This window comes from Anas platyrhynchos, chromosome 5, assembly GCF_047663525.1.
Source record: "Anas platyrhynchos isolate ZD024472 breed Pekin duck chromosome 5, IASCAAS_PekinDuck_T2T, whole genome shotgun sequence".
NCBI classification, from domain to species: Eukaryota; Metazoa; Chordata; class Aves; order Anseriformes; family Anatidae; genus Anas; species Anas platyrhynchos.
The window spans coordinates 63993978-64006712 of NC_092591.1; the positions used below are offsets into that span (position 1 = coordinate 63993978).

At 35.9% G+C, this 12735-nt stretch overlaps 1 protein-coding gene across 6 annotated transcripts in view; it reads left to right on the forward strand.

Moving 5' to 3' along the window:
• LOC113840964 (uncharacterized) overlaps positions 1-12735 on the forward strand; it is a 180927-nt gene that overhangs the window by 9786 nt on the left and 158406 nt on the right. Inside the window, exon 3 of one of the 6 annotated variants that reach the window (XR_003493563.3) lies at positions 6468-6699. The exons of the other annotated variants lie outside the window; for them this stretch is intronic. The gene's annotated coding sequence lies outside the window, so the exon portion shown is untranslated. Of the gene's footprint in view, positions 1-6467; positions 6700-12735 lie in introns of those variants that run through there. 6 annotated transcript variants of the gene reach the window in all.

A 12735-nucleotide genomic window follows, 5' to 3' on the forward strand; every position in this document is an offset into this window, starting at 1 on the left:
ATGAGAAGTGGAAGAATCATGAAGAAACTTGCCACAGCAAAAAAGATTAGTGCTCTGGAAACAGTTAAAATACATCTGTACTTCAGCAGCTTATTAGAAAACTACAGTTCTTCATGAAAAATTCCAGATAAATTAAAAAAAAAAAAAAAAAAAAAAGTGAATCAGCCCTCCTTGGGTTCTTTGTTGCTAAGCCCTTAACTGTCTAGCAATATTTTTAATTTATAATATTTCTCATATTTGTGGGGGGTGACTATAAGATGGACTTGAAGTTTAAATCTTAGTTGGAATTTTCAGTTTTGAAATCAATAAACAATCATTTGTTCTTTTACTTCTTTTGAAGCTGTAGCAAATTATTGAGGTAATTCTCTGTTAAAAGTATTCCAAAATGCCTGATAACTCAGAGTAAGGATTGGTATTACTATGCAGTGAAGGTAGATGGAATATGGGCAAAGCAGATGTCAGCAAGTACAGGTTGATTGCTCTTTCTCTCTCCCTCCCTCTATCTTCACTTGCCCCTTCCTTCTTTGAGGTAGTGCTGACTATAGTTCTAAACCAAGTATGTCCTCAAATTGTGGCATGCATTTCTCTGAAACATTTATAAGTTCAATTGAGTAACAAAAGTAATGTGATTACAGTAATGATGACAAAAATTGTATCTCTGTATAGCTTGCTAAATAAGTAGCATATTTGATACGGAAAAGTACCTCTATCATTACTTGATCTATGCTCAAAGAACTATAGTTATCTATAGGAAATACTTGAGTACCACTCCATTTCTATACATTTTCTGTTTATAAAATTTGAAGTATATGTAATTTTATTTTTTTTTTCTTCTCATGTATGCTTTTGCATTTTGTATTGCTAGGGAAATTGTGTAAAAGGAAAACCTGTATTTCTTAACCAGTATCTTACTTTTTCCTTTGAAATCCTTTTTCCCAGAGATGACATTGAAATAATCAAGGGCTTTATTTCAGATAACATCCCAATTACTCAACAGTATTCCTTTCTTTTAATTCAACAAGTCAGACTTTTCACCATGCAAAATAGCATCTCGGATTATTTCTGAAAGAACATATGCTCTAAACAGTGACTTATGAAGGATAACTTAAAATGTTTTAGTTAATATGTGCATGTACCTATCGCACAAAATATTAAACAGAGGAGACATAATACTTTAATTTTGTACTCTTTATTGTTTTAAAGACTGTAGAAGGGCTCCTTTACTTTTAAATTAGTATTAGATGCTTTTAGAGCTGAAGTGGTAGCAAGAGCCTAAGCTTCCCTTCACTGTTTTCCAGATATGAACTAAATAATGAGTTAATAATAATGAGCTAAAATAATCCAGCAAGCCATTACGTTGGTTTTTTTTGTTTGTTTGTTTTTACACCCAGTTGTTTTATTGCTTGGATGCAATAAAACATATCTTTGTTAGTGCTTTCATTAGTAGTATCTCATATATGAGTTTTCTTTGTCACCAAACTGGACAAATATTTCACTGATGAATTCTACAGTTAGCAGCAAATTGTGTTTTTCATGAGCATAAACTGACAGAGGGAAATCGGGTAACTTTGCATCTGGCCATCTGCTGGGGATCAGGCAATACTCTTGATTCATATTATTATTCTGTCTTGTTAATGTCTGGAGAACAGTCTGCTTTGTGTTTTCCATACACAGAAAATAAGCCCTCTGTTTTTGGTCAGGAAAGCGTAGTTTGGAATAAGGGATACCAATAGGAAATGAAATTGGGAAATATTGATATCCAAACAAGGGTGAGCTGGTAAAAGGATGTACTTTTAATCTTTTAAGACCAAACCTCATAGTAAAATTGCAGAATTCTGTACATTACAGAAACTTCTCTAAATATATCAGAATTTCTAAATGGTCTGTATTTGTTACGATGCATTTAGATGCCACTGTCTAGAGGTTAGTTTTGCATGAGACATACAGTGAAAATGCCACTCTTCTACTGTAGTTAAAGTTAGAGGTAGCCTTAATTAAAAAACAGTGTGTGCTCAGTGCCTTCATCATCCCAATGTCATCTTTCATTGGGGGCTGGGATTTAATAAGCAGAACACATTGTCAAACTTGGAGTGAATATGCTTTCATTTTTTGAAAGAATGCTTTTTTTTAATTTTATTTTGTGAGCTTTACTAGACCTATTTTTCCACTTACGTGTCAAAAGAGCTGAAGATTGTGAAGCCTGCACAGTTTAACTCTTTGTGAGAATGTGTGAAGAGTAATTAAGCACAAAGGGGATGATGCTAAGGAAAATCGGTTTTCTGTTCAGTTTGATTGGCAACGTAGGTATTGGGACCTGACTTTGCTCTAAGTTTCCATTGAGAGATTATCAGAAATTTTGAAAAGGAATGACATCAGAGATTTGGGTCCAAGCAGTTAGAAGATTGCTTTTGTTTGATGTGAGAATGTAAAAAGGAAGAACTAAAATAAGCTGCTTTGCGTACCCCATATCACTTTTTCTCCCTGCCTAGTTTCTTTCACTAGTTTCTCAATAATATTTAAGGTATAGTCTCTCAGTCACTTGAAAAAAAGTTGTTGTTTTTTTTTTTTTTCCTTTTTTTTCTGAAAGTGAATGGATCCAAAGCTCTGGCTTATCTTTCTTGTTTCCCCGTGACACCTAGATGCAAATAAATTTGCCCTTGGATTTTAGTGCTGCCACAGGAATTTTCTTCTTTTATTTTTTTGGTGGCTACAGCCAGTTCAACTGGGCTGTTGCTGTTCTAAACTTCACAGTGTATTCAGGGGAGCAAATGATGCTCCCACTATCAGCAGCTGCAAGTTTTACTAGTAGTCAGAGTGAAAATAAAAGAACTGCTGAAGATAGTATTAAACTCGGCATTTCTCCCTGGAGCCTATTTCTGCAATGGTACAAGTCTACCAAATAGGTCTAAATTTCTAAGAGAGGCTCAAATGAGGTGGGCTGTCATATCTATTTTAATAAATGTTTGAAACTGCCTTGGAACAAAACCAAGATTTTCAGAATTGTCTTATGTTCCATTTGACACAAAATTCATAGATAACTTTTTTTCTCATCGCATTTTGTTTAGAAATGCCATCCTGAACCTTGTGCACAGTATTTTTCTTCAAATTGGAGCTTTCAGAAAACATTAAGATTCTACTGAAGCAATTTTGAGTATGTCTGTTTGTTTGTGGGGTGGAAGGCTAGAGGAAATGTTTTTGAATGCTTTTGAGCAGCTGTAAACTGATTCCTATGAACTACCAATTCCTGAGTCCTAGTGTTCTGATTAGGAGGAATTCATCTGTGGAATCTATGGCTCTTCTAACATATGTATAGAAAAGGAAATAAAGAAGTTCAATGAATGACTGTTCTTTTCAAAGGGGTCAATAAGGTAACAGGAACATATTAATTGTAAATACTTCATAACACCTCTAAAACCACATATTTTTTTAGAATCTAAGCATAAGCAATTTTGTTTTCTTAGTTATTTTCCAGGTTCAGTGTAGTATGTGGGTATTCAGGAGAGAGAAAATCCCTCTTAAAAACAAACAACCAAAAAAAAAAAAAAACCACAGAAAAAGTGACACAACCAAAACAATATATTTTTGTTGGGAGATATTAGTATTCCAAGCTACTTCAGAAGGATATTGCTGTTTTCCTTTTGTGACCTATGCAAGACAGTCAGTGGCAGAACACCATTTGTCCCACCTGAAGTACAACTTTGTCATATGGAGTTGTATTGGTGATGGCAAAGATTAAACAAGTTCAGTGGGTTGTCGTTGTTCCAGTGAAACATAGTCTTTTGCTAAGGCTTCTCTCAGTTACAGTTTGGGAAAGCAGCTTGCTTCATATTCTGTTTTTACAGCTTTGAATCTCTATCTTGTTTTACATGGTGATGTATACTTAATTATCATTGTTTTGTTTTGTTTTTTTAAATAAATTCCATGATGAGACATTAAAAAAATATTCTCTTCAAGGACTCTCTACCCTTGAGGGAGTCAATAGCTCCTCCTAATGTAGTGTTATCTGCAAATTTATTTAGTATGCATTTGAGTTTCATCCAGATTGTTTATAAAAACAGTAATGAGAACTGACCCTAAAATGGAGGTCTGCAGTACCCAACCAGTGACTGGCTGCTGGCCTGTTGTAAGCCTGTCACTGAGTGTTAGTACATCTAGTTGGTCTAATGAAAAAATTCCTGTGCAACAGCAGTGTATATTTATGTGGGTGTGACAGAAAGCAAGCTCACTTTCTGTGGAGCATCTGAAATATGGAAATGAGATACTGAAGTGAATGGTCTATTGCCTTATTCTCATGCAGTACATTAGTAATGAACTTCACTTTTTATAGCTGGAACAACTCCAGGCAGCTAAGGCTGGGGTTTGTTTTTATTTTTTATGTAAGTTTATATATGATATGTATAAATATATACATAAAAGGCTAAGAGATTGATGGTTAAGAGCGTAGGCTTTTTATTGGAAAATGGAGACAGATATACTTATCTATATTTGATATTTTAAGGACTTTCTTGGGAGTCTTCATCTGTTCAGATTAGTACTATCTCTTCCAATATTTATATATTGAGCAAATAAGCAGTGTCAAGTGTTCTAGACAAATGTAATACTGCCTGGATCTAGCAAATACCTTCTTTAAACAAACATGTTTTTAAACTGAGAAGATTCTTTACAGAAAAAAACAGCAATGCTTTCTTTGCAAATACTGAAGCTTCAAAAAGTGTTGTAAACTGTAGCTTATATTTTAACATCAAAGAGTTACAGTTTGGGTTTACTGTGGGAACTGATATGCCCACCTCTCTACAAATAATTGCTTTGTACACTGACGTGCCTGTAGGCTATGGTCAAAACATTTACTTAAATAAACATAGGTATTCCATTTCAGTTCTTGTAATGTTTTCATTAGACACGCTGCATATTTCTGGCCTAACAGCATCTGAATGAAATCTTACATGTAGAATTATAATTTACTGTGATAAATAGGAGGTTTTGTTTTCAGAGATCAGAGGCTCTTCTCACATCATGAGCTGGCTGATGCAAACATCTTGCAGTTGTAAGCAGCTAGGCTCCTGCCTAGTCCCCAGCTTTTACTTTTCCACAGTAAGGAGCTGACTCCATGCTTGCTTGCTTCATTTTTAAATCTGCAAGACAGTCTGTCCAGGCATGAATAAGGGAGCGTCTTAGTAGCTCATTTTGTCATGTGGAAGTTTTTGCATTATATTTTCATTGCCTGTTTCAATACCTGTTTTTTTCCTCAGTGTTTTACAGTTATTTACTAAGCAAGAGAGAAGGGATGCCACAGAATATAATTTCCTTTATTTCAGTGATGTTTGCTAATTGTGATGTGCAAAACATAGATTTTAATTGTAATTACTGTGTGTGAACATGGGAAGAGAATCACAAAAGCAGGCATGCGGTAGAAGTAAGCTTACTCTTTCTAAAACTGAACAGTGGCTGCTGATGTATCTGATTTCCCTAGCCAGTGTGACATTGATTGTCCCATTATTTGATAGCTATATCATGGAACTAGAGGACTCCTTATGATGCTTCAGGGTAAAATAAAGCAGTTTAGGAATGGTGTCATTATTCTCCTCTCTCCCACGCTGCTTAACTCTGGTAGGACTGTAACAACTGAACCTTCATTGAAGATTTTGACAGGACGATCATCTGTAAATGGAAAATGGGCATACTTTAAATTCTGACAATATAAGAAAACTGCCAACCTAAATAATGAAGAGGGTCACGCATTGTCAGTATTGCAATAACATTCATATTCTGTGGCAGTCAAGTTGCTGTCTATGGCAGTATAGGTATAGTTTTCTTATGGAGCTCTGGGCTTTTCATACTTATTTTTATGACACTTAGGGGGAAATGAGGCATGTAAGAAGGCCTTTCTATATGGTCTGGTCCTACCATGTTTTTTTCTTAGACTAGTGCCTGTTCTTCCAGAAGTTATTCTAAGGTAAAGAGAACAAAATGTCTATAACTTGTTTATTGATTTGTACATACAGCTGGTAAAGAAATGGTCTTCTCATTTCAGGAGGTAAAAATAAGACTTCATTTTTTGAACAATGAGAAAATATGGAAGGCTTAAAAATTCACAGCAGAGATGCACAACATGTCTTCTCAAAATTGCAAAGCTTATGAATTTATTTTGGACACTGAAATCTGTGCTGGACTCTAGCAGCCCCAGCAGCAAAAGACAGAAGCAACCATGTTTCACATCTGTTCTGTGCCTTCTTACCTCTGAATACCAGTGGAATAAATGAGCAGATTCTTCAAATGGTTAAGTTAAAACTGGACATCAGTGCTGTTATTCAGAAAAGCACGATCACAGAAAGCTTTTCAGTCTTTCAGACCAACATATCCACAGCTGATGCCCCTAGCAGGGGAAGGTTTTAGGAAACAAGAATTTCTTTTAGCCCCATGCCTCTGAAAAGCACTTAATTCTTTAGCTTCTCATTTTCTTTCTCTAGGGAACTTGTATTATAAAACAGAAGAAAAACAACAACAACAACAAAAATCTCCAGAGCCTTCGAGTGCTCTGTTTCCTTCATGCTTGGTGCAGAGGATTATGCTGTGAACTCACAATGATTGCATCTGGATTTATACTTCTGTATTTTTTATATTTTAGTTTTGATTGCAGTATTGACTTCCATCTGATCAAAGCCTCAGTCACACTGTTAGTTAACCCCATCGCTACTGAAATGGTAAATTAAACAGAAAATCTGCTAACTGCTTACAAAAGCCTTTTACCACTCTTTAAGAAGCCTTAAATGTGCAACTCAGTTTGTCTGTTCAGCATGTATTGGATTTGCTTTTGTCATTTGCTATGTACTCTTAGTCTCTTCAGAGATGGGGAATATTTTCCCCAAGTGGGTACGAGGCTGTCTTTTTGAGTTTGGTATTCTTAACCCTGGTTGGGCTTTTTTGTAAGGAGAAGGGACTGACAGGAAAAAAAGTGGTCATAGAGTCTATTTGATTTTTATCTGTTTCTGAAATTAACATAGAAAATAATCTTCAGTGTATTGCCCTAAATGTACTGTGGTTCTGTATCTTTGTCTGAAACAGAATTTTGGCAAGGGACCGATGAAAGACGAAAGAGTAACTGGGACAGTTGATCAAAGTGTATCAATTCATAAATAAGGAATGTAGCATGTTTTGAATATCTGAGCTTGTAGCTTGAACCCCTGGGAAGGCTGGACTGCAATGATTGCTGCAACATCTCGGATGATAAACTGGCATGGTAAAGGACTTGTTTCGTAAGAAAAGAAATACTTTGTGCTACCTTATAGTAGAAGTAACTTTTGCATTTTTGGGGGAGTTCAGTTCAAAAACTGCATTTGTCTCTGCCTATCAGTTTTCTGCCATATATTCAGGTTTCCATGTTTTTATCTCTTATAGTATGGAAAGGCAAATTAGGAAAAAAATCCTGCACTGAATCACAGCAAAGAGCTGTGGGCTTTAGGCTGTGTGTTGTGCATGTGGGTTTTGTTGGTTTGTTTGTTTTAAATACAAGAGTAGAGCTTTTATATTAGACTGTTAGGGCTATGAAGCAGCTGCTAATATTCATCCTAAAAAATACCAAGTGTTGGAAAAGTTTGCTTTCCCATCTTTCAGTGCTTGCATATCTCATTTAAATCTGCTGCCTTTGTGGGGGAGCAGGGACACTGGATTCAAAAGCGGTTGTTAACCAAATCTGTTGCTGGGATGTCCCTACATTGTTTATGAACACCTGTCATCCCAACTTGTTCTTACTTGCTATGTTTTAGAGTCTTTTTCTTTAAGCGGAGTTGATAAGATTACAGAAGGATAGTTTGCAACAAGTATGTTCCAAATTTATCCCAGTAATTGTAGATTTATTTACCTAATTTACTCTCAACATTTATCTAAGAGAGTATATATTTTTTTTTAGGGTACATAACAGCTAAAAAGCAAATGGTGTGAGCAGTCACGTAAGCAAGCCTCTTAACCATTCTACACATAATACCTTCCTTGGTTTTAGAGTACAGCAGCAATTGATTTCATTTTTAAACTTCAAAGCATTTTTGTCCTGCCATGGGACATAGACACAGAACTAGTTATGAACACATGACAGTTGAATCAGTCAAACTTCATTTTGTGATGTCCTCTCAGAATAAGCTAAACCAGCATGTCTGTTTTGTAGATTATTCTTTTAATGTAGCTCAGACTTGAACATCAGTCCTTTATCTTCTCTTCTTTCTCTAACTATACTGCGTGTTAAAATTCTATCCGTGTCACCAGAGTGTATGCATAGGTTTTCCATTTGTCATTGAGAATGGAGATTCAGATTTTTTTATTATTATTATTTTTTATTGTAGTGGTGGTGGTCTTTTTCTTGGTGTTAATGGTTTGTGTTTGTTTGTTTTAAATAAAAGCTGTGTGTTGCTATTAGGATATAAGAACAAAATGATTGCTCTCCTCTGAATACTGGAAGAGTGATAAGGTGCTGAAAACAGAAAATAAGCGGTTTAACAAATACTAGTTCAGGTAGTTTATTTCAAGTAGTGCAGGAAGAGAGGGAGAAGGATGAAGAGAAGAGCTGCTTCAGCATTTCAGCAAATTGTAATTGAATGTCCTAAAAAGGTGAGTTGGTAATTTTTATTTTTTATTTGAAGTCTGTGGTCAAAATTTTCAGTGATGCCAATGACTTAAGAATTTCCATCACCTTTGAAAACGGATCACTTCGGTTTCCATGTTTACGATAAATTGTAATCTCTAAGGTTTTAGGGAAAGACTACTCCTACCTGATTGAGTATGCTGGAGTATATTGAGTATGCAGACCACACAGAAAGGTGGTCTGTGACTACATCATGCAGACTGTCTTGCTGTTTCTTCTAAAACAGGGAATTTTTCACTGTTGTAGGTGACACAGACAGCTACTAATATTTTTCTTAGTTATGTAGTTCTTGAAGCGAACAATTTCAGGCACCAAGAAAGAGCTGCTGAACAGAAGGCTTTTTCAACCTTCAGGTTATCTGTCAGACTTCTGTTTGAAATAGTGCCTCAACCCACCTGGTGGCACTCTGTAGATACTGATTATTGGTTGCTGAGATGGTACAGGTTTCTCCAGGATTCTTTAAAAATAGGTGTTAATTTAGGGCACAGAATCATCCTGAAAAGTAGCTTTCCCTTAAGATGATTTTTTCTACTAATTTGTGTATGAAGTTCTGATGTTCAAACTGTTTCTTTACTCGTTTCCTGATGAATGTGTTTAAGTATTTGCTTAATTCAGCTGTAGGATTTTGCAGTTCATCAGAAAGAATAGCTGAATGGATTTTCCACTGAAGATCAGACAGGAATTCTGCTTAAATTTTTCCATTTTTTTCCTTTATTTGTTAATATTCTATAGAAAGTTCTTGTCTGTCATACTCAGCCCTGGATCTACTAGAATATCCTCATATTGATCCTGTGTGTGTGTGTGCTTTTTATTCTTTACCATTTTCTATCTCCGTAAAAAAATTTTACATCTTGAGTTTTAATGTAGACATATGACTATGCAGACATATGACTACTAATAAACTGACAAATGTTCATGTTAACAAGACAGGCTCTCCTGTAGCAAGTAGAATGCCTTAATTATTAATTGACAAGGAAAACTCTTAATTAACAGAATTCCTCAAACATGCGTTATGAAGCTATGCTTAGGCATTATGTAGTCACTGGTATGAAATCAGAATCTGAGGATAACAGACTATATTTAGGTGCTAAGAATAAGAGTAGATTAAATCTATCTATTAGTAATAAAAAATTTCCTGCAAGGTACATGTTTTTGCTAAAACACACTATTTCAGTAACTTTGCATTCTTTACACTTCATAGGCTGATGCACAATCCAAGATCTAATTATGAACCAGAAGGCTTATAATGTTCAGTACTTTCTAGGATCTATATTTAGTGGATAGAAAAAGAAGATTTCTGTGTTTGTTGTTTGTTTTTGTTTGTTTGTTTGTTTTTGTTTGTTTTGTTTGTTTTGTTGTTGTTTTTTCATATATTTGTTCATTTAGAGAAGGAAGTGATTGTCTGCTCTGCCCTGCAACTATATCCCTCCCTTAGATGGAACGGGCATAGTTCAGGGGCTCACAGAAAGGTGATGAATATTTTAATTTATTATCCAGGATATCTGGAGCACTGAGTAGGGATAGGTTATTTGTTGGATTCTGAAATAGATGGGGCAAGCAATACATTTTTCCTTCGTTTTCAAAGGTATTTCTAAATCTGAACTCTAAAGCTTGTACCTTTAATATTTCGCATCCACTATAATGAGCTACCTGGTGTTACTGGAAACAGTGGTTTCCCACGGCACCCTGTATGAACAACGACACCACCTTCACAAACAGATATGTCATTTGAACTGATGACAATTCAAGAAGAAAAGAAAATTAGTGGCTCTCTGAAGGTCACACTGAGCCTGATTTTCGTACTTTGACATACTTTGATGAGTGATGTTGGGCAAGTTATTTCCCCCGGTCTGTGCTTTGGATTTTTTTCTCCTGTTGTAGTTTAACCCTGGCAGGGAGCTTAGCACCACAAAGCTGCTTGCTCACTCTCCCCATATGGGATGGGGAGAGGATGAGAAAGGTAAAAGTGATAAAACCTGTGGGTTGAGACAAAGACAGTTTAATAGGTAAAGCAAAAATTGTGAGTGCAATCAAAATAAAATAAGGAATTTGCTCACTTCCTCCCTTCATCAGGCAGATGTACAGACATTTCCAGGAAAACAGGGCTCCATCATGCATAGCAGTTTCTTGGGAAGACAAATATCATACCCCCAAACATCCCTTGCTTCTTCTTTATTTACGCACAGCTTTTATTACTGAGCATATGTCATATGGTATGGAATATTCCCTTGGCCAATTGGGGTCAGCTGTCCTGGCTCTTTTCCCTCCCAGCTTCTTGTGCACCCTCAACCACCTTGTGGGCAGGGCAGCACCAGAAGCTGAAACGGCCTTGGCTCTGTGAGAGCCTTGCTTTGCAGCAGCTGAAACACTGGTGTGTTATCAGCGTTATTTTATTCTCATCCTGAATCCAAAACACAGCACCATCGCAGCTGCTGGGAAGAAAATGAACTCTGTCCTAGCCAAAACCAGGACATCTCCTGAGCTGGTAACTGTCAGCCTGGCAAACGTATTGGAAATTAGCTCATAGTAGTTTCTAGAGGAAAGTGAAATCTTCCAATAGAAAGCACCATGGAAGCACAGAAGTAGGATCCTCAAATTCTGCACTTCAGAGCAAGGACTCAGAGTTTTTATCATCTGTTGTGTATTGCTGAGGACCTGGTACTCAGCAATACATAAAGTATAATGATTAATTTTTCAGATGAACTTGGAATCACCATTATTTCCTCAGCTTCCTAGCAGGTGCCCCTCTCTCCCTTGTTTTGCAAGTTCCCAAAAAGAAATTGGACTAATACCAAAACAAATGGAAATGATAAAGAAATGCAATGTGTTTACCATGCATATCAAACAATTTCTTATCACATGTAGACTCAGTGATATCTCTGTCTGTACAGATCAAAAGTTGCAAATGAGCCTAGCTCTTCTACAAGAAATACTGGCAAATGCCAATTGCTTGTTCTTCCTGCTGTAAATACTCTCTCCACAAATCATGTTAGATGCCAAAGGCTTTACAGCCAAATGAGGAAGGAGGAACTGGTGTTCTGCAGCTGCCTGAGAGTACATGAGATTCTCAAGACCTGTAATTTAGAAGTCACGGTCCTTGTACAGTTTGCGTTGTTTCTATTAAATCTTCTCCCAAGAGTATAATATACTGTATTTTCCTTGATGGTATTCCAACATATTTATTTGCCTAACTGCAGTGCCCCTGGGGTGAAATCTTTTCCCAGATTTCTTTTTTTCTTCTTCTTTCTCATTTTCCTTCCTTCTTTAAACATACAACATCCAACCATTTGGCTTAGAATTGATTTTTACAGTTGATTTGTAAGGATTGTTGTGACTGTATCTTTCTTAAAATCTTCAAGAACTTCTTGGAATACATTATGGACATACCCAACAGGAACATGGGAAAGAAAGCTGGGTATCTTCGTAACTTCTTTTATAGAGGGTGACTGTCTTTGAGAACATTTTTTTTTCTTTTTCCACTCCTGTCAACCTCATCTTTCAAGTGTTTCATGATAAGAATAGCAAAGGTGCATTTACATTTTGCTTTATTGTCAAAGGCAAATAAAACCCTGTATTTCTTCTAGCCTGCCCTATTCAGATCCTAGTAACTTAGGGAGTAAATTGTGTAGGAAATCAGTCAAACTTCCAGGTATTAAAACAGTGGTTTAAAAAAAAAAAGGGGGGGGGGGGGGATACTATTTTGAAAAACAGTAGATTGAAGGAGAATGGGCTATTTGTTTTGTTTCATGTCTCAGATGAAAATAACTGGCTCATTAATCACAATAACAACTTGGTCATTTTTAGGAAAGTCAGCCTGAAGAATGAGTAGAAACAAGGTATATCATATTAAAAATTAAAGAGCGGACATTAAGAATGTCAGTGAAAGAAACTTGTGTAAAAATCCCCTTAACATTTTGTTACTTTACGTAAGCAAAAATTAACAGATGTATTTTATGACTTTCTTTTTTTAATCTCATGTAGAAACATACACTGAAAATGTGTGTACATAGCCTATATATATACACATATACATTGAGACGTTATGATGAAAATGAATATTGATTTCTTAACTTCAGTTTTCTGGATGAGTAGATGTTCTTGGG